General features: G+C 42.3%; 1 protein-coding gene across 1 annotated transcript in view; it reads left to right on the top strand.

Moving 5' to 3' along the window:
• The first annotated feature begins 2,945 nt into the window (after positions 1 to 2,945).
• The window catches only part of CDH20 (cadherin 20), a 204,875-nt gene continuing 187,047 nt past the window's right edge, over positions 2,946 to 20,773 (top strand). Inside the window, exon 1 of the mRNA XM_039230486.1 lies at positions 2,946 to 3,013. The gene's annotated coding sequence lies outside the window, so the exon portion shown is untranslated. The remainder of the gene's footprint in view (positions 3,014 to 20,773) is intronic.

The following is a 20,773-nucleotide window of genomic DNA, read 5'->3' as shown; positions in this document are numbered from 1 at the left end:
TGTTGCTTCTAAATCCTAAAAGGATACTCTCCATGAAAGAAAGATCCAACAGACTATTGTAAGGGAAAAATCGTGACGGAGCCGATCTTAAATATTTAATACAGGGATAAAACAGTATATACTTTTTTTTACAAAGGATTTTAAACTGCCCAAAGTTTCAGAGCATAAAATATGGCAGACCCTCAACTGATTTAACTGTGAACTTCAATAGAAAATGTTTGAATAGAAATGTGCCTTGCATTTAATAGGTACTCAACAACTGCTGAATTCAGGATTTAGCTTGATTATTTTTACTCTTAATATTGTAATACTAAAATTTCTCCCCTCAAAAATCTATAAACTTTGCTTTAAGCCAACCTATTATGGTCCATTGTTGAATTCTTCAAAGACACTTTTATTTAAAATGTTTTATATAAACACAGAGATGTGTTTTATATAAAATATATAATGATATGCTTTATGTATATCATTGTTCCTCCCTCATTAATAACCATTCCAGAAAATCTTACGTAAAAAATGTGTATTTATTATATACTATGCTGTATGTGTTGGAAGATGGAAATATGCAGACATTTACAGGAAATTCACAAATAGTGGTATTTACTGAATGCATCCATCTGTATTAGTCAGGGTGCCCCAGAGAAACAGAACCAATAAATAAGAAATGGGATCATACAGTTACAGAGGCAAATCCAAAACCAGCAGAGCTGATGTCCCAGTTCCAAGGCTATCAGGCAGGAGGATTCTCTTATTCAAAAGAGGGTCAGCTTTTTTATTCTATTCAGGACTTCAACTGATTAGATAGGACCCACCCACACTGGAAAGAGAAATCTGTTTCATTTAGTCTACCGATTTAAATGTTAATCTTCTCCAAAACACCCTCAGAGAAATACCCAGAATAACACTGATCAAATATTCAGGCACCCTGTGGCCCAATCATGGTAACATACTAAACTAACTATATCATCCTTCTCCAGCCGCCCCCCCCCCCTTCAAAGAACTTGAGTTTGGTTTGGTTTGGTTTTTCTCTAAATGTTGGTAAGGAATTTATCACCAAGGAGAAATCACTTCAACAAAACACCAACATACCAGCCCTCTTCTTAGATAAGAAGGCAATATAGGCTACTGGAGACCTAAAGACTCTGGTCACTTTGAATCCAACTTCGTCTTCCCCACGAATAAGCTCAGTGACCTGGACACACTGCTTACCTTTCTGAATCACCTTCCTCATCTATTAAAATGGAAAAACAATAGTGTATGCTGAACAGAGTAGTTGGCTTGGAAAGATTAAATGAGATGACTCACACGATGCATGTCTGTCACATAACATGTTCTCAATAAACACTGACTGCTGTAACAATAATCACTGTTATAACTGAGTTCCAATTCTAGTCCTTGCTGAAACCTATTAAATTATGGCATAATTGCCTTAACCAGGATATTTACTTCTATCGGAGCACATCTGGGATTTTATCAGTTACTTATACACATACTTTTATCAGTTGTTTATACTCATGGATCATTTGGCCACAAGGACGAGTAAAACAGTTACTCACCAATCAACTCAATCCAAATAAGTTTCTGTACTTAGAAAATCAGTGATGGGGGAAGAAACCCTAAACACACTGCACTTGAAGAGTGTTAACGAGAAAGAGAGACATGGATGCAGATCTGGGCAGAGAGAGATTGCTCCCTCTACCCACTGGTTAAGTCTAACTTGCAGTCAGTAACTTGTGTAGAACTTGATATTCCAGGATTGGAGACAGGACGAGAGAGGTTGACTCTTCTGTCAACCTTGTCTATTTGACCCCAGAACCAAGACGCATGGACTTACAGTCAGAAGCTGCCTTCTGGAACGGCCTTGTCATAGTAACTGTGTGATTCAGAAGGCTCTCTTCACCTGAGGGTGGTCTCAGCTTCCTTCTTTGAACCTACTGACCTTTAATGGAACACTGTCCCGTGTCTACTTCACCCAAAGACTTAAAACTCTGTGGTTCTGCTATGAGGACAAAAGAAAATGAGAGCATTGGGAGAAATTCTTAAAAGTAAACGATACAGGTTTTCCTCTTCATCTGCCATGTCTCCTCACTCCTCTTCCTGAAAATTATGTCTGTTGCATCCTCAAGGTCAAGGTTAAACCTGGGTTGCTATTCATCCCTTTCTGATCCTGTTTGCCTATCTTCCTGTTCTCACTTCTAGAATCCATAGTCTAGGCCGAATAAGTCACTTCAACTTCAGGGGGAGTTTCGGGGTAGATACACGCTGCACCCCCCTCCCCCCACCACACACACACACAACAAGACTACCTACCTCCTTTCCTCTTGCTTCCTCTCAACATTGCCTTACTCTCAGCCAATAGAGGAGTTTAAACATTTAAATCTGGTATCTAAACTGCATTTAAAGAATTAACCCATTTTGCCCCTCACGGCTCTAAACCACAGGGTGCCAGCCGGACTCTAATTGCTTTCATCTGGTGGGGTTCCAGACAGCTCCTCAGAGGGAAGGAGCGCACATTCCTGGCACCAATTGGCTAATTCAATTTACTTCCACGGCATTAGCCTCTGTCAGAATATTCATGAGCAGGGGAATGAGGACCCGCGGCACAGGCAGGCGGCAGCCACTCGGGCTAGGGAAGGCGCGAGGGAGGGGAGGCGGACCGCGCGCCGCGCTCCGGGGACGGTGACCGCGACGAGGCGGCTCTTCTCCCGGGCCCGGCAGAGCGCAGGGGGACGCGGGAGGGCGGGGCAGGGCATCCGCGGGGTTGGTGCGCCTGGCATTGTCGCCCAACTCCTGGCGACCGCGCAGAGACTTTGCGAAAGATCTGAAGGCAGAAAAGCTGTGACACTTTTGATAGAGGGGGTAGGGGGGTGGGGGGCGGGGGCACGTCGCAAGCGGGGGCAAAGGGACCCAGCGGGACACCCGCCGCCCGGCGAGGCTGGCAGCGATGTGAGCTGGACGCCCGCCCCGAAGGAGTCTGGACCGAACGTCCCCGGAGAGTCGCCGGCCGTGCCAGGTAAAGCGGGGTGCTCGGGTGGGGACCCTCGCGTTGTCCCCAGGCTCCGGAAGCGGGTGGACGCAGTGCGCCCAGAGCGCGGGGGCCCCCCCCCCCCCCCCCGCCACCGGCGCTGCGCCCGGTCCCGCTCCGCGCCATGCTCCACCCGCGGGTACCAGCTGCCGCGGCAAGCCTGCGGGCCGGTCGGAGTTCGACTTCCTCGGACTTTGGGGGAAGGGGACGTGAAGAAGCTGCCCGGGATTGGGAAGCTGTTTTCTGGGAGCAGGGAGCGGAGGCGCAGCGGGGCAGACGGAAGAACACGGCGCGCTCGTGGCGGGGGCTGCGCGCGCTGGGGCACGGGGACCGGGGACCCAGGAGGGCGGCTCGCGGGGACGCTGCCCCGGCTTCGCCCTCGTTTGCCCCGAGGGCTGCGGCGCCGCCGTCTGGCTGCTGACGGGCGAGGAGGTCTGGCTGCGTCCCCAACTCGGGGATGCGCACCGGGAAGGGGGACTGGAAACCAAGGATTCGTGGAGGCTAGGGCGCTTGCGGGGCCGATCGCAGCCCGTGCCTCTCGCCGCGCCCCCGCCGGAGCTCAGCCGTGGGAGGAGAATGTGATGGTGACTCGGGTCCCCGCCACCTGCCGGACATCGCCAACTCCCCGGATTTCCTGTCTCCGGGCCCTGGCACTCCCAGGGAAAGCTCTGAATTACGCGCGCGGTGTTTGGGTTTTGCTCGTTGTCGTTGCCGTGGGGTGATAGCTGGGGTGAGGGGGGAGGCCAGGAGGTCGGATAGGGTGAAACTTGCAGATTTGTAAAAGAAATGCGACCGCGCAGTCCCAGCCCGCCCTTAGCAACAGGACAGACTGTGGGCTGGACTTAGGCTGAACTCGGCCTGGCTATCCACCGGGGGGGGGGGGGGGGGGGGGGGGGGGAGCTGGAATCTGGAGGGCAGCCGGGAGGCAGCGCCAGAGCCTTTTTTTCCCCCCGCGGAGACCTGGCAGACTGAGAAGGCTGGCAGTAGAACACCTGGGGTGGGGGGGGGGGTGGCGGGATTTGGTCACCTGGTGAATTCAGGGTTTACTGTGCCATTATTTTTGCCATTGTCATTACTGTTACTATTGCTGCTGTTATTGGCACAACCACCAGGAAGTATTTTGTCTTCTGATTGTAAGTCTCCTGGAAACTGGGTCGGCCCTCCCCTGATCCCTCTAGTCGCTGATGTCTTCCCACCGAAGGAAGTCACCCCTCAGAGCTGTGGTGGTGTCGGGGACACAGCCATTGGATCTACTTAAAAACAACAAAATCAACAAGAAGTCACAACTGTATGCTGTGATTGCACCGATGCTATAGGTGGACGTTGTACTTCTATCGGCTCACCTTCCTCAGCCTTATCTGGCTGTGGAGCCCTAGGGTCACTGTCAGTTGTGAACCCTATACCCGACCTAGCTTTCCCTTTTGATGTATTTATACAATCTGGAAATTCATTTCTATCTTAAGTGTGCCCCCCCTCAAAAGTCCCAATGGACGTGCTACCTGGCAGGGGCAGGCTTTGGTTCCCAACCCTGGAGGCAGCCACAAGGGCACCTGCACTTGGCTCCTCTTGGCTTGGCCCTGGTGAGAGCTGGCCAGCCGATGACGGAGAAAACAGGGCAAGAGTGTGGGAGAACAGCGTGTCAGAGTTGAGCCAAGTACAGGAGATGAGGTCAGGCCTCCTCACCGGCCACATCCCTTCCTGCCAGAGCAAAAGGAGAGATAAATGAAGAGCAAGTGAGAAGTAGTATAAATTGGAAAACCAAGCTCTCAGAGTCTACTAAGTGGCTGTCGCCACTGACTTTGGTGTGACCTTTCCTTTCCAGTGCTTCTGATTTTCCCTATTTGCCAATGCGGGAGTAGCCAGCTGTGCCTTTCCAATGGGGCAATTGTCGTGAGATGATCTGATTTTGTATCCAGAAAATGCTTGGGAGCATCCTGGGAAAGGACAGTCTATAAAATATGGGATTTTAACGTTTTGTGAAAAGTTTGCTATACTGCAGGTTACGGAGATATATTTTTAGCATGTGTGCCATGTGGCAGTGTAAAATTAAAATGGGAAAGGAAAGTACAAACATAAAAATGACTTAGCATTCTTGACATTCTTGTGCATACTTGTAGAAAAATTATCTTTCATTTGGGGAGAGTTGCCCGCGAATTTAATCAGTGTTTATACTACTGAAACGCCCCCTTCTACCTTTCTCCCCTGTAAAATTTTATGACCCAGTTCTCACAGGAAAGGCAGTGTGAATGTAGTAAGTGCTGGGGGCTGAGAGGCGAGATCCAAGGGTCCTTAGGGGACCCATCACATAGGGTTTGGAGCCTGGAATGGGGGAGGGGGGCGGGAGATGCTTATCATCCTTGCAGAGCAGGGAAATGTTCTGGGGAAAAAGGTTGAGCAGTGTAGGGCAGCGGACCCAGCCAGCACTGGTGGTCTTCTGCTCTCAGATTCTGGGAGGGGACTCCATCAGCTGGTCCAAAGAGGGCTAACCGAGGTGCTTTTTCCTTCTCTCTTTGGTAGAGGCATGGCCTTTCTCTTGCCTTTGGATCGGCCCTAACTTCTCCCTACCTGGCTCTACAGTGCAGTAGTTTTCTCTTGCCGTGTCAAGGAGATTCAGACATACTCTCTCAGCCCCTTAGATATTTGTAAATATTCCCCAAGTTCTGAAGCTTCTCAAAGACGTGCAGCTGTTGGCAAATTTAAGTAAATAGTTGGAAGTAATCAAGAGAGCCACTGAAAAGTGGATATGTTTTTCCCCTGGTGGAGAAGTTACTGAATGCCTTTTGAGCTAGAAAATTAGCAGTTGAGAAAAGCAGGAAGGATTTCCTTGACTTCCCTCTACCCATAAACCAGTAGTTGTATTTTTCCTTCCCTCATAGTAGTGAGCACTGTTTGGTTAAGCATTTTTTACAATTCTGGACTTAAAATGGGGTTTTGCCTGGTGGTGTTCTATGGAGAGAGGAAAAATGTAAAGAGATACGGAAGGAAGAGCTGCAGTGGCCAGAACATAAATCAGCCAGAATATATGGGGGGGTGATGAGAATAGGTCTTTTCACCCTAAAAAAAATGTCCACTTTGGAAGAAAAAGAAGTCTGATTATTGGCATCCGAGGCCGAAACCAAGGCAGCTGATGCCGAGAGAAGCCAAAGGGCAGTTCTTCTTAGTTTAGAAACAGCAAGACAGCCTCTGCCAAAGATCGCTGTAAACACGGAATAAAGATTTCATTGTGGGCTGGTGTGACCAGAATAATTAGACAGTTAATTGTTCATTCTGATCTGGTGGTGCTGGAATCACTAGTGCAGAGCAGCGAAAATAAGAGCAGGGCGAGAGAGAGAAGTAACACATCACTTCTGTCTTCTCCTATTTCACTGCGATGGTACTTTGGAAATCCTGCTTAGTTTTCAGGAAGGAAAAAAAAAAAAAAAAAGCAACATTCATATGCCCAGAACGCTGGGAACACAGGACCTACCATCCACTGCTGCCATGTCTTCCCCCTCCAGGTTGTACTCTGGTTATGGACAAAATGTGGCATCTTCTAAAAACAGCCTGAGGAACCACAGCAGCAATGAATACATTAGGTAATCCCGGTGCCCACTACTAGATCTTAGTTAGGTGCAAACCTTAGCAGCCGCTCAGTCGAAAGATATGCAAAGCAAACCGCATTTTGGTGCTTCTCCAACACTCTTTTCACAGACATTTAAAGTTTAAGAAGTAAATATTCCATTTTTGACATTTAATTATTTTCTATTGTGAAACAAATTGCCTAGTGATTAATCTTTCACATTTAACTGAAGAAATCGCCTCCTCAGTATTTTCATGCTACTTTAGAGACAAAAGAAAACATTTTAAGTGATAAAGGTGATTTTAAGCAGCCGAGCATCTATAGTTATTATAGGCAGGAGACTGTGACTTACTGTTATTTACTAAAAGACGGCACTGTCGTAAATTCCTTCTAAAATGACTTCTGCAGAAAAGAAATGAGTAAGGGACTGTAGAGAGCATGAAGTACTTGGTGTCGGGGGCAGGAAGGAAGAACCAAGTATTCATTAGGTTTAAACCCTCCCTCAATCCTCATACTGACATGGAAGATGGAGCAAAGTTCTCATTATTCATATTAAAAAAGAAACATCTCTAAGTGTCAATGTTAAGTATAATTGTTCTGCGAATAAAAGCACTGTTATAAAGTAAGCACACTAAATTACATGAGGCCATAAAGTCTCATAAAAAGAAATCCTTCATTTCTCCAAGATACTTATTTGGTCTCAATTTGTAAAGTACAAAACTATCTTTACCAACCTTTAGTTTCTTTTACTCAGCATGAATCAAAAGGGATTGCAAAGGCAGAATACTTACTGGGTGTTAAAGAGCGTAAGTGGTACAAAATTAAGAAACTCTCTAGCTTTCAGATGACAAAATCTACTTTATGAAATGCACTGTCTACAGCAATTAAAAATAGAAAATCATATTGCCACATTAAATTATGGCAACAACCCATTATAAAGAGAAATTTAGCCTTTTCTCATTTAATTGCTATTCATGGTTTGCTAAATAGTTTTTCAGAATAACCTGCCAATCTCCTGCTAACCAGGACTGTCTAGTTAAGAACGTTCCTAATTACATATGGATTAACTTAATTTTAGAACCCTAAAAATATTCAACTCAAAGCATTACTCAAGTGAAATGCAAACTAGAAATGGTCCAATTCCCCTCAAGGTATATGTAATTTTTTTTAAGTTTAAAGAATCATAAAAGAAAGAACATTTGGTATGAGAATACATCAGTTAATAACTACAATAAAAGAGTAAAGGAAACTATAAAATGGTAGATCTTTTTAAAGTATGCAAACTAAAGTTATAACAATACTGCTCATTTCTTCTTCCAAACCTAAGGGCCAATTACATAATAAAATACCATACAAAGTACAAATGTCAAATATATGCACAGCATATATGCACCTGAAATGGGGCTATTTTTACTGCTTAAAAGGATGTTTAGGGCCGCCTACGTGGCTCAGTCGGTTAAGCGTCGAACTTCAGCTCAGGTCATGACCTCAGAGTCTGTGGGTTCAAGCCCCGCATCGGGCTCTGTGCTGGCAGCTCAGAGGTTGGAGTCTGCTTCAGATTCTGTGTCTCCCTCTCTCTCTCAGACCCTCCCCTGCTCATGCTCTCTCTCTCAAAATAAAATAAAGATATAAAAAAATTAAAAAATAAAAAAGAATGTTTAGGGGTGCTTGGGTGGCTCAGTTGGTTAAGCATTTGACTGGCTCACGTCATGATCTCAAGGTTCTTGAGTTTGAGCCCCACATCAGACTCTATGCTGACAGCTCAGAGCCTGGAACCTGCTTAGGATTCTGTGTCTCCCTTGCTCTCTGCCCCTCCCCAGCTTCTGCTTGCGTGCCCACGCGTTCTCGCTTTCTCTCAAAAAATGAATAAACACTAAAAATAGTTAAGAATGTTTGACAATCTACTTAAAAGTTTGGAGTTTATTCCAACTAATGCCTTGACCATGTTGAGAACAAAGAGTTATCTTGCATGGAAGAAATATTTCTTTACTGTTCTGTAGCTTGTAGCTGGAATCTTACATTTGGTAGATTCTCAATAAATACATGTTGATTTCATTTTTATAAGGAAAATAAAATAGAATGGAATTTCCAAGTTAGATGAATTTATAAAATATGAAATTTTATATAAAATATGAAAATTATAAAAGATGAATTTATATTTGAAATACTGTATTTTAATACTTTGTTACTTTAAATTATTTCTCTAAACTGGCAAGACATGCCTGTGACCAATAGTAATAATTATTGGCAAGTTCATCCTGGTGTGGATATAAGGGAGTTAAGAAAAGAGGAAAAAGTTTAAAGGTTTTCCATTTGTGTTGGCATTCTGTTGAGTTTTACCCCATATTGTATGCATATCTATATAAGTTGTTTAAAATGCATGGTATGTCTTCATAATAAAGATGACCTGTCACCAAATGATTATTATTCCCAACAAGTAGTCACAGAAATTCCACCCCTGAAGTACTGAGTATTCATCAGACCAATTCTAAGTGGCTGCATGTTCCCTCCTGTATCAACTAATTAAAGGGTTATTTATAAAATAAAAATCCCACTGCCAGTGGCAATGGCTACTTCTGGTTGTCACTGAGATTCATCTGACATATGGCCACATGGTCAAACCCAACCATGCAACTGCAATGGTGTGTTCAACATCTGTCAGGAGGGCAGAAACTTCCACTGAAATTACTTGTGGCCAATACAATTACACTTACCTCCCCTTGCACCTAATTTATAACTAAAATAAGCTATGTTAACCAAATACCGAGTCAAAAACAGGTGCCCATAAGGAACTAAAATGTCTATTACAAGTTTATCAGCAGCCTGGTGGGTTTTTGTTTTTTTTTCCTTTTAGGTATGACCTAAGTAGAATAAACTGCGTGGTCTTAGTGTTTTCTTAGAGAACAGTACTTGGTGTAATATGTTGGCATAATTGGGAGCTAGTAGTCAAGAGAAAACCAGGATAGAATTAGCATGAAGATTCAATTACCCCTTGTTCCCAGCGAGAGTTGTTTACTAGGATTACAGTTAAGGTTGTGGTCAAAATAGCATGAAAAGATGCACAGTGTAGCTTTCTCCTTCTCTAGCTGATATCTTTGCATGGACCCAAACTTTGGTTTCTACTTTTCACCCCCCAATTATAATACAGTCTATTAAATGGTCATTGATATAAATTGTTGGAAAGACATTTTAAGTGTGCACCTGAGCATACACACATATTTTAGACGGATTTATAAAAATGTGTGGCTAACACCATTGTTTACATAATATTTTCCTGCAGGAAGAGTGTACATTTAATATCATATTCATATCCCTTTATTTTACTTTATAAAGTCATGTCTCTGAATCCCTTATCAAGTCCTAATATGTGGTTTAATTTGTATATATCATGAATGATCAATGAACTTACCATAATTCGTTTTTAAACCAATAGAAGTAATTTCATTTAGCAATTTAATTAAAAATTGGCTAAAGGAACTTCATTTAGAAGTAATTTCCAAAGGCAACCAAATCCATGTTTTTTAATTTGAAAGACTATTAGCACTCTGATATAAGTATCAGAACAAATGGAAGTAAACACTCAATCTCTTTATCTAAGATCTTTTTCCATGCAGATATTTTGAACAGACCTGTGGAGTGCAAAATCATCACCTATTTGCCACTTTTTAAGGTCAGGGAAAAACCAACTAAACATTACAGCCATCTCTGCCCACCCACACCCATGCCCATATGTTGCCTTCTCTTCATTTTCTAGTGCAACAAACAAGTTTCTGTCTCTCTCTTCTTCAAATCCCTTGATTCTCCACGTCCAAGGCCTCATCTAGAGTATGAATTTGCAAAGGCACCATCATCACATCACTGAAAGAAGAAACCATGCTTGAGAGCAAGGGTCTTATAAACTTTTTTTGGATATTAAATAAGTATCTAAATCAGTGCCCATAATCTATACAAATTGGCAAGCACTCCCAAGGATGTTCACCTTATAAATATTAAATACAACTTTGTGCTATCATTCATATCACTACAAACTGTATTTAAAACCGAAATATCTAGCAAAGCACATTTTCATTAATACTGTAGTTTTGAAGTTACAGTTTTATCTACCTTTACCCTTAGCCTATGCTATCATCTCTACAACACAAAGAACATTTATTTCAGTCTAAAAATGGGAGGCGTACTGGTATTTGGAAATAAAATCCTCAAGTAGTCATTAAAAAATTAATCCATTTGGCAGTTCAGCATCTCCCTGGAATACTTAAGGCAGCTAAGCACAGAGGCTATCATCCGATTCACGGGCTAGTGAACATTTGGAGATCACATTGCTGAGGGTTGTTTCTTTAAACACAGGAAAACAACAGATTTCTTCATGATATAGAAGTGCTATCCATTTCTTTGGGTACATCTATATATACAGTAGTTCGCTTGTGTCAATTAAAATGTGTAGTATTCAGAGAGAAAGCAAACAGGACAATAAAAATAACCACCATTTATTTAAGTCCTTGCCGCTGTGCCAGACACTATACAGAGTGTTTCGCATGCGTGACCTCATTAGTCCTCTTTGTGAAGATAGCATTGTTACCATCTTCATTTTGCAAATGGAAAACCAGAGGCACAAGGTTAAGCGGTCACTGGGGGCAGATTTCAAACCCCAGACTCTCCAGCTCCTGTTTCACAGCCTCCCCTCGAGCAAGATTTCTCAGCCTCCACACTACTGACATCTGGGGCCAGATAATTCTTCATTCTTTATTAGATGGATGAGAAAAGAGCTGACCTGTACACTGTAAGTAAGTTAGCAGCATCCCCACTCTCTAACCTTCAGATGCCAGTAGCTTCTTTCCTTCTGACTGTGAACATCAAAAATGTCTCCAGACATTGTCACATGTCTCCTGGTGAGCAAGATTACCCCTGGTAGAGAGCCACCACCCTGGGCAAAGTTCAACCTCCATGCACTGCTTACTGAAGCATACATTTTCAATTTAAGGGTAGGTCATCCATTTTCCGAATAATAATATGCATAATTCTCATGGTTATGTTGGCCACATTATATATGATTTCTAAAAATATACTAGACAAAACTTTGAGAGAAAAAATTATTAAGCAAACATGCCTTTATTAATATCTTTTCCTATTAAATGGTTTCCTTTGGGGCCCACCCTGGGTGATTAAGACCTTGCTGTAATTATTATCTTCGTACCAACAAAGTAGAAATGGTAGAAATGGTTGAAAAAATGTTAAACCACAGTACCCAAAATACCAATGAACACACTGTCCACTAGACTCCAGTTCCAGGAGGACAGGGATGGGAACTCTCTTGTTCATCTTTATATCCCTTGAATGCAACATCATGCTTATTAGCACATAGTTGTTTAATACTTCTTTAATAAATTAATGAAACTATGGTTAATCTAGTATAGGTTTTGAATGCTCTATTGTTGGCATGTGCTACAAGTTATTTTTTTAATGTATTACTTGTTTTCAGAGAGAAAGAGAGAGAGAGAGAGAGAGCAGGGAAGGGGCAGAGAGAGAGAGGGAGACACAGAATCCAAAGCAGGCTCCAGGCTCTGAGCTGTCAGCACAGAGCCCAACACGGAGCTCAAACTCATGAACCGTGAGATCATGACCTGAGCCAAAGTCAGACACTCCACTGACTGAGCCACCAGATGCCCCACATTACAAGTTATTTTAATTAGTGGCAGGTATGTGCAGATGACAGTATGCCGATCATATTTATAAATTTCATGAAGCCAGAAGGGAAAGGTGATACATTAAATGAAGAAATGGGATCAAAAAAGTTGATAGGATGGGCTAGAGCTAAGAAGTTGAAGTGTCACATGAACAAATGCCCAGGAGGAAGATAACCCATGTAAAGGGTGAATGGCACCCTGGCCCCTGAGTTGTCTCATTCGGTTCTACTCACCATGCTCTACTGGAGTCCTATCTGTAGAATTTAGCCACTGGCCTAGGAAGGGCTCAAAAATATGCCTTTGACATGAGAGAAATGGCTCAAGGTCTTCAAAATGGCAAACCCAACATAGAAAAGCCCTGATGTAGAAAAGACATAATAGTCATCTCCAAGTATCTAGAATATCTTCATGTAAAATAGAAATTAAATTTATTGTGAATCGCCATTGACCACTGAACCAGAACCCCTGAATAGAAACTACATAGAAGCAAATTTTATCCCAGTATAATGACAAGCTTCCTAATGATGAATTGTCCTATACTGGAACGGGCTCCCGTGGGAAGCAGTGAGCTCTCAGTCGTCAGAGGGAAACATGCAGATGACTGGTCTATGGGAGTTTGAGCCCAAACAGATGGGAGAATGTACCAGACATTCTCCAGGGTGCCTTCTGGCCCTCAGTGCATACGAGCTATTACTTGTAAACTTGTAAACTACTCAGTGTAATTCTGGTAAGAGGAACAAGATCTAAGTTTTCTCTAATCCACATATTTAGAGTTATAGGGGTAAATACAATACAATGAGCAGGAGAGGGAAGCTTACCATGTATCATCACAGAGAGTAAGAACCACTTCCTGTGTGCCAACTGAAGGCTTCTGTAAAGTGTATTCCCCATATTGTTCCATCAATTCCTGGAGTAAGGAATTGGTAATGAAGTAAGGACTGGTATCATCACCACTTCGCAACTGAAGAAATGGGAGTTGCAAAGAAGTAACTTATCCAAGATGACACAGCTACTGATTCCAGTCTTACTACTTGAAACTGAGTCAGTCCAAAGTAACAAAGTCTGTTTATAAATATACAGCAGAGCAATTCATCCGTTCAATGGGGATACACCATTTTGTTTGAAAGGCTGGCAATTTCTAGAGCTTGAGACATATGGCTATTTAAATGCAAATACCTAAAACATTTTCCAAAGACTCAAATACAACATTTAAAAAATTAGTTGCTGTTTTCTATTATCCATGATATCGCCCCCTTAGAATAGTGCAAATTGCTATGGGTTGACTTTAAGTAAATGAGCAAAAGAAGGTTTTTAGGGGTTGTTTTGTTTTGTTCTGTTTTAGCATCTACAGAAGAAAGAGTTGGTAATAGCATTTTAGATACCATTTTGTAAATTAGAGAATTAGAACCCAGGCCTCCAGGCTAAAAGTACTAGTATGAAAACAAGATTGATAACTTTGATATCCACAAATTCAGGAAATTCTCAGTCACGTTTTTTAGACAGTTAATAGCATTAGAGATTGTGTTCTCTTCTGATTCTAATTATCTTGTCTGATTGTCTGTTTTATGATTATCTTATTGGCTCTTTCATAAAACCAAACGGATTTTTAAAACTACTTTCAATGCCTTTATTATTTCACTGCCAAAAAAGATCCTGAGAAGCTCTAACCTCTTCTCCCCGAGAGCACTGGATCCAGCCTCTTTGTGACTTATTTCTTGAAGATAACTTCCACTTTGCAATTTCCATCTGGCAACTTCCTATTCTCAGGGAATGCTGCTTCCTGCCCACCATTCCAGACAATAATCAGCCAAAGACTTCAAACATAGTTCAGCACTCTCTTTCTAAATGTATTGCTGCCCTGGTGCTTATATGCACTTCACCGTGAACTGAAATCCATAATTGCAGGTTTATCATTTTCACAGAGCATAAAGGCAGTTGTAGGAAGGGGCCCAAGCACTTATCATAGAACTGAAGATGGCATCGAACATAGCTCTCTGCAGGTGGCTCTTTTGTCATAAAGCATACGGCTTCGCTAGGACCCGTGGCTCACAGAGTTCTTCCTCTGTCGATGACAGGGGTCATCTGCTGCTAATAAAACAGTCTTGTGCTGTATGTTCCCAGCCCACCCAGCACACAGCTAAAATGCCTGCCTTGTCGAGCCTTTGCTATAACATTTACTCATGAGGGTACCATTCTACCGTGCCAAACTGGCTTGAAGAATGTTTATATGACTTTGTGATGTAGAACAGAGATGAGCACACTAATGTTTTATTCACGGATTTCCTCCTAGGTTTTTATATTATTCCACAGGGGGGAAACCTTTATAAAAAGAGTGTTCTCAATGTACTTTGTGGTGGGAAATATTCTAAATCAAGAACGAAGATGTCTTCTAAGTGAATATGAGTCACAGGAAACATCTCTACAACTCAAAGCAGTGTGGAGCATAGAGCGTATGAATCTATGAGAACGCACCCCAGTCACACATGAGCTGATAGGCTATTCAGGGGTTTCAGACAGAATAAACCAGGAACTGACCTGAGAGAGAAATATCCTAAGAACACTGAGGAACATCCCAGGCAAGTGCTGCTACTGGTCCCTTGACCTTGGACTTCCCAGTTTCTTGAGTCAATGCTCGTCAAACATCATATGGCATCAATCTCTACCCTCATTCATAGTTCTAAGAAAGTTGCTGCCCGTAAGGTCATGTTCTTTAGAAGTCATGGCTAAGGGAGTCCTCAGGATAGGAGGACATGATGTAGAGAGGAGAAAAAGATCACTAAAGCACAGCCTTATTTATCACAAGGGTAAAGAGTGAGTGTGGCACTATTAGGAATTTGTTTCATTATGATATGCAGCTTTTAAGTTAAAGAGATCTGTTACCTTCACTTTACCATCTAACCCCACCATTATTAATGTTGTATGGAAGATACCAAAGAGAACTCTTGCATCTTTGAGATAAAAAGAAACGTTTCATACATTTGCTTCCGGGAAAAAGAAATATTTAAACCAAATTGAAGGCATCAAAAATAAGTAACTGCATTGAAAAGTCACAACCATATTGAACAATAAACAATTTATGGAAGGAGCCTGGAAAAAAATTGTTTTTTAAAAAATTGAAAAGTGTAGCTTCTGACAAGTATTCTTTATTTATGAGTGTAAGTAGAATTTTTCAAGGAACACAAAAATACTAAAATAAAATCCAGTTTGACACAGACATTTTTCTTTGAGGGTTGGCCAAAAAGGGGAATCTAGGTAGATACGAGGTTAATTGCATAGTTTAATTCAATGATCATTATCTACACTGATTGAGAGAACTGAAGAAGTCAGGATTACGTGAAATTGTAAATGATCCAAAATCATTCATGGTTGACTGGGGAAGTGTGTCTGGCCTTTGATTTGAATACAGGTATGCTCTGCTATCTAGCAATTAATTTTTTTTTTTTTTAGCAATTCAATTTTTAGAAAGACAAGTCTCATAAGTGAAGTCCAGACGCCCAGGCTTAAAAACATCTTGTCGTACCTCCTCTCTTAGCTCAGCAACTCCCAATTTGTCCTGGGGTGCTGGTGGGCCATCTCCCCAAACTAGTGCTGGGCTTACTTTCTGCGGGGTGTGCCAGATAACCCAATGGCCCATCAGTTATGTCTTGTTCTTGCTCTCTGTTCCCTCGAAGCTCCTAGGATTGTATGAATGTATGAGGAACATACATGTATAAAGGAATGGGAGGAGGAACTGAGAAGGTTAACCTAGAAGTTTCTGCCCTATAACTCCAGGCCCACATCCCAGACTGCTTACCGCTATCAGAAACACAAAAACAAAATACTACCTCTCTTCAACAACTCTCTGGTTTCAAGGCAAACTGAAATATGATTGTTTCAAAAGGATTCTATGCATGCAAAGCAGATAGCTGTCAACAAAGCTATAATTAAGGAGATGAGATGCTGTCAATAAACTTGAAATAATGATTTTCCTTGTAGCTGCCACATTATGTCTTATGTGTCCATAACCTCTCCTCAAATGGCCTCCCTCCAGGATAATCTAGAATTTTCTCAACATAATTTAGGAGGGGGAACTCCCTATGTAGCTCTTTGGAGACTGAGAAATTCATAGACAGCACTCTTCTTCCCTTTCAGATAGACATGTTGCTTTGTTTTCTGAAAATTCATGATGTATTTTTAACCAACTATTATCAACTGTCCTACCTCCAGTGTTCCATTCAGTTAAAGTATCCAATAGAGTTTCAACAGCTGATGACTCTAGCAATACAAATTACCTGCTGGGTGAATGAACAGAGCCTTGTCTTTGCAAATTAGTTTTGCATGTGCTATTTCATGTTTTCAGCACCATCTGCCAACCACCCTTCTCCTGGCTGCAACTGATTTCATACTATTTTGGTCTACTTGGGACATTTTAGATCTCAACAAATGGTTTTAAATGGAAGTATGGACTTTCCCTGCCAATTCAGTCCGTTTCCTCACTCTTCCACTCTTCGGGACTGTTTCTACCAGTCTTGCTCCTGTCTCTCCCACCTCTTGAGGAAACCACATTTCTTTGGAACTGTCTCTGATCCTTCTCCCCAAAATATGACTCAAAACATCTCTTCCTGGATGAGATCTCAATTAGCCATACATTTCTCTGACTATCCCCAAGCTTCCGTTGTTCTCCCTGTACTAACTGGCGTTCGTGCAAAATGTTTGATGGTGTTTCTACCAGTGATGGTGGGTGGCTCAGGTTGTGTATTCTCTCACTTGAGTAATAACTTCTTCAAAGCAGAGAGATGTGTTCTTTTTCCATGACACAGAGTTCCCCACTCTGAATGGTGGGGGCTCACTGAAACAAGTAGCCTGGTGCTTTACCCCCGAAACATTGCTCTGTGTCAGCTTCATGCTGGGAGCGTGCTGAGTCCCTCTGCTTATCAGGTGGTTGTTCTGTACTATCTTATCAAGCTGATTTCAGGAATGGGGGGACAGCAAAGGTACAAGGTGAGGGGGACAAGAGCACACCTAGAGCTAAGAAAGAGAGAAATAAGGGAAGTTAGGAAGGGTGTTGGGAGGGAGAGGTAAAGCATCATTGCATAGAAAAGGGGGGAAATTTTTCAGCTTTTAAAAAAATATGAATAGGGGCGCCTGGGTGGCTTAGTAGGTTAAGTGTCTGACTTTCGCTTAGGTCATGATCTCGTGGTTCGTGGGTTCGAGCCCCGCATCAGGCTCTGTGCTGACTGCCAGCTCAGAGCCTGGAGCCTATTTCAGAGTCTGTGTCTCCCTCTCTCTCTCACCCTCCCCTGTTCATGCTGTCTCTCTCTCTCTCCTAGAAATAATTTTTTTTAAAAATCTATCTAAAAAAATATATATGAATAATTTTGTTTGCTCCTTGGAATCTAGGTGTAGCTTTGTGATATGCCAGGGAAAGTACATTTATTTTTAAATGGCATGTGGGCTATGCTTTAAAGATTGAAGACTGCAGGAGTTGAAAGGTATACTCTTTAAGAGGGGCCTTGAGAAACCCAGCAATTACCAGAACAACTAACCATGTCTCCATCTCTGAATTCCAGGCACCACGTGGTATTTTGGGAAATCTGTTCTCTGTGCCCTACCTGCTAAAATATCTTCTGACTTTCACCGTCTGCCTCCTAGCAAATTCAGCCCAAATGTAAAATGAACAGGGGGAATTAGGTCCTAGATATGGGCACTTTCCTAGGGAAACCTACAGAAATTCATTAACTATTAGCAGTTTGAAATATTCATTTACAAGTTGAACCTAAAACACTGTCATTCTCGGAATCTGTCTTCCCACAGCATGAATATGAACTATCCAGGAAATAGGGTCATTTAGAAAGAATTTAAGTTCTTAATGAATGTTTCCTACAGATTCCATAATGATTCCATTCTGTTTTTTGCCATGTAAAGAAGTATGCCCTTTTCACTGCTGTTAGTATGCACTTTTTAGATATTCACTCCTATACGGTACAATGGCAATTATTTTTCCATGGATATCTACAGATTCAGCTCTAGAGGATCTGCACTGATGTTCAGAACATGCTCATTCAAACCATATCTCTCCAAACCAAGTCTAAAAACCAAATGCAGCAACATCCCAAATCAGGCCAAAGTACTATAGGACCTCCTAAATTGCCATATGCATGTGATAAAAGAAGAGAAGAGTAGGGGTGCCTGGGTGGCTCAGTTGGTTAAGCGTCCGACTTCAGCCTAGGTCATGATCTCATTGTTCCCAAGTTCGAGCCCTACATCGGGCTCTGTGCTGATAGCTCAGAGCCTGGAGCCTATTTCAGATTCTGTGTGTGTATGTCTCTCTCTGCCCCTCCCCTACTCATGTTCTGTCTCTCTCAAAAATAAATAAGACATTAAAAAAAATTTTAAAAGAAGAGAAGAGTAAACCATATTAAAATTCGATGTTTTGGTCAATCTCACATTGTAGCTTGCCACAATGTAATTTGGCACCTATCTCCATAAACTAACGTAAGCTGAAGATTTAAATGGATGACTGAAGAATCAGAGCCAAAGGCAGAGTATGAGTCTACAGGGGTTCCACAACAAAACAGCATAGACGGGGTGGCTCAAACAACAGAAATGTATCTTCTCATAGTTCTGGAAGCTGGAAGTACCAGATCAAGCTGCCAGCAGAGTTGGTGTTTAGGGAGAGCTGTTTCCTGGGATTAAGATGGCCACTAGCTCATTGTGTGCTCCTGTGATCTCTTCTTTGTGCACATGCAGTTGGGGAAGAGAGTTCTAGTGTCTCTTCTAAGAACATTAGTCCTATTGGATCAGGGCCTCACCCTATGATCTCATTTAACCTTAATTACTTCCTTATTCCAAATATAGACACATGGGGGAGGGGGGTGGTTAGGGCTTCCACATGTGAATTTGAGGAGGATATATACATTTGTGCCGTAACAGTGGCATTTTGACCAATACAACTTATTAATGTGTGTGTCACGTTTAGATTGACTCAAGCATTAAGGGCTCCCTGAATACTGTTTGAATCGACTGAGCACAAGTGACTCCCAGTGGCCATGCAGTAGTGGTGTAACCTAAAACTAGATTCTAGGGCCCCATACCACCGGTCCATGTCCCCCAGCAACCCCCAAAGTGCCTCTGTACTGATTAGATGACCACTGCATTTCATGGCATTTACTAATGTCTATTTCTAACTAGTCTTAAGAAATACCGAAAGAAATCTAGGTATCTCTCTCTATTCTACTGGATATATGTTCTATCCATTGTCATTTCTGTTTAAATTCCTAGCATGAAATTACTGCTTGTCTCCAGACCTTCAGTTTCTTCCAGCAGGACACTTAACTTTCTAAAAGGCTGAATTCCCTTCAATAATCCCCTTGGTTCTAGGACTAGACTCACAGAGTCTCCAGTTGAAATGCCAAGGTAGTAATGCAAATGGAGGGGGAGTTCAAGCAAGACTCTTTCCTCAATAAAAAGGAACCATAAGTGGATGACTGACCATGTTATGTGTTGGAAAGAGAAAGGGTGCACTATGAGGGCTCAATGCCATTATTGTCAACAGTACTTAGGGTACTACCTGCTAGCTGCTATAACAAAAACACCAAATGTCGGTGGTTTAACACAATGGTAGTCTGTTTCTTGCTCACATCACAGTTCAACTTCCTATCAGGTGGTCCTTCTGAGAGCTTTTCCTCCAAGAAATGACTCACAAATTTACAGACTACTTATATCTCCTGGTTCTACTTCACCAAGAGGCAGAAATCTTTGCGTGAAGTCAACAGAGGAGGGAAGATGGAAAGTGCGGAGGATCTTTCAGCGTGTTCTATAGTTAGTAATGAAAATGGTTTATGTCACTTTCAACTGCCTTTCACCAACTAGAACCCTACCATTTGACTCCAAGCTAACAGCAGGGAGACAGAAATTGTACTCTTTCTATGTGCCCAGGCAAAAGAAATGGGACTCTTCAGCATGTGAACACACTCCCAAATTTTTATTTACTACTGGGAAGCATCTTCGTGCTTAGATGAACTCACCTAGTTTAGTGGCACTGCAGATGGGGAATAAGGGGTAGGAGAACACCAAATAATTGTCAGGAATTCCACTTTATCTGTAACGTGAAACGCAAACTCCTTAACAAATCTCAGGAGACACAACATAGCAGTGCTGTATAACGGTCAAGTGCACTATCTCCAGAACCAGACAGCCTGAGTACGGCTGCTGCTGGTCCCAGGATCATATATAACCCACCCCACTTTCTGTGAATGTGGCTGTCACTCTCCCTAGCTGATGAGCTCCAGAAGCATCAGTTGGGGGTTTAACTAACAGACGGTGGAGGCTGGTTGGCTTTAGATCACTATTCCTGACTCTTTCTGAGCCAGTTATATTTACTTAAATTCCTGGACAAGTTAACTTCATCTCTCTGAGGAGGTTCACTCATCTGAAAAGTGGGAGTAATAATGCCAATCTCAAAGGAACTTAATCTTATTATCTATATAAAACACTGTGCACCTTCCCTAACACATAGGAAACACA

The sequence above is a fragment of the Hyaena hyaena genome, unplaced genomic scaffold, assembly GCF_003009895.1.
Source record: "Hyaena hyaena isolate Hyena2069 unplaced genomic scaffold, ASM300989v1 scaffold_47, whole genome shotgun sequence".
In the NCBI taxonomy this organism is placed as follows: Eukaryota; Metazoa; Chordata; class Mammalia; order Carnivora; family Hyaenidae; genus Hyaena; species Hyaena hyaena.
Note: the sequence above shows the minus strand (reverse complement) of the source record. Positions and strands in the feature narration are given on the sequence as shown.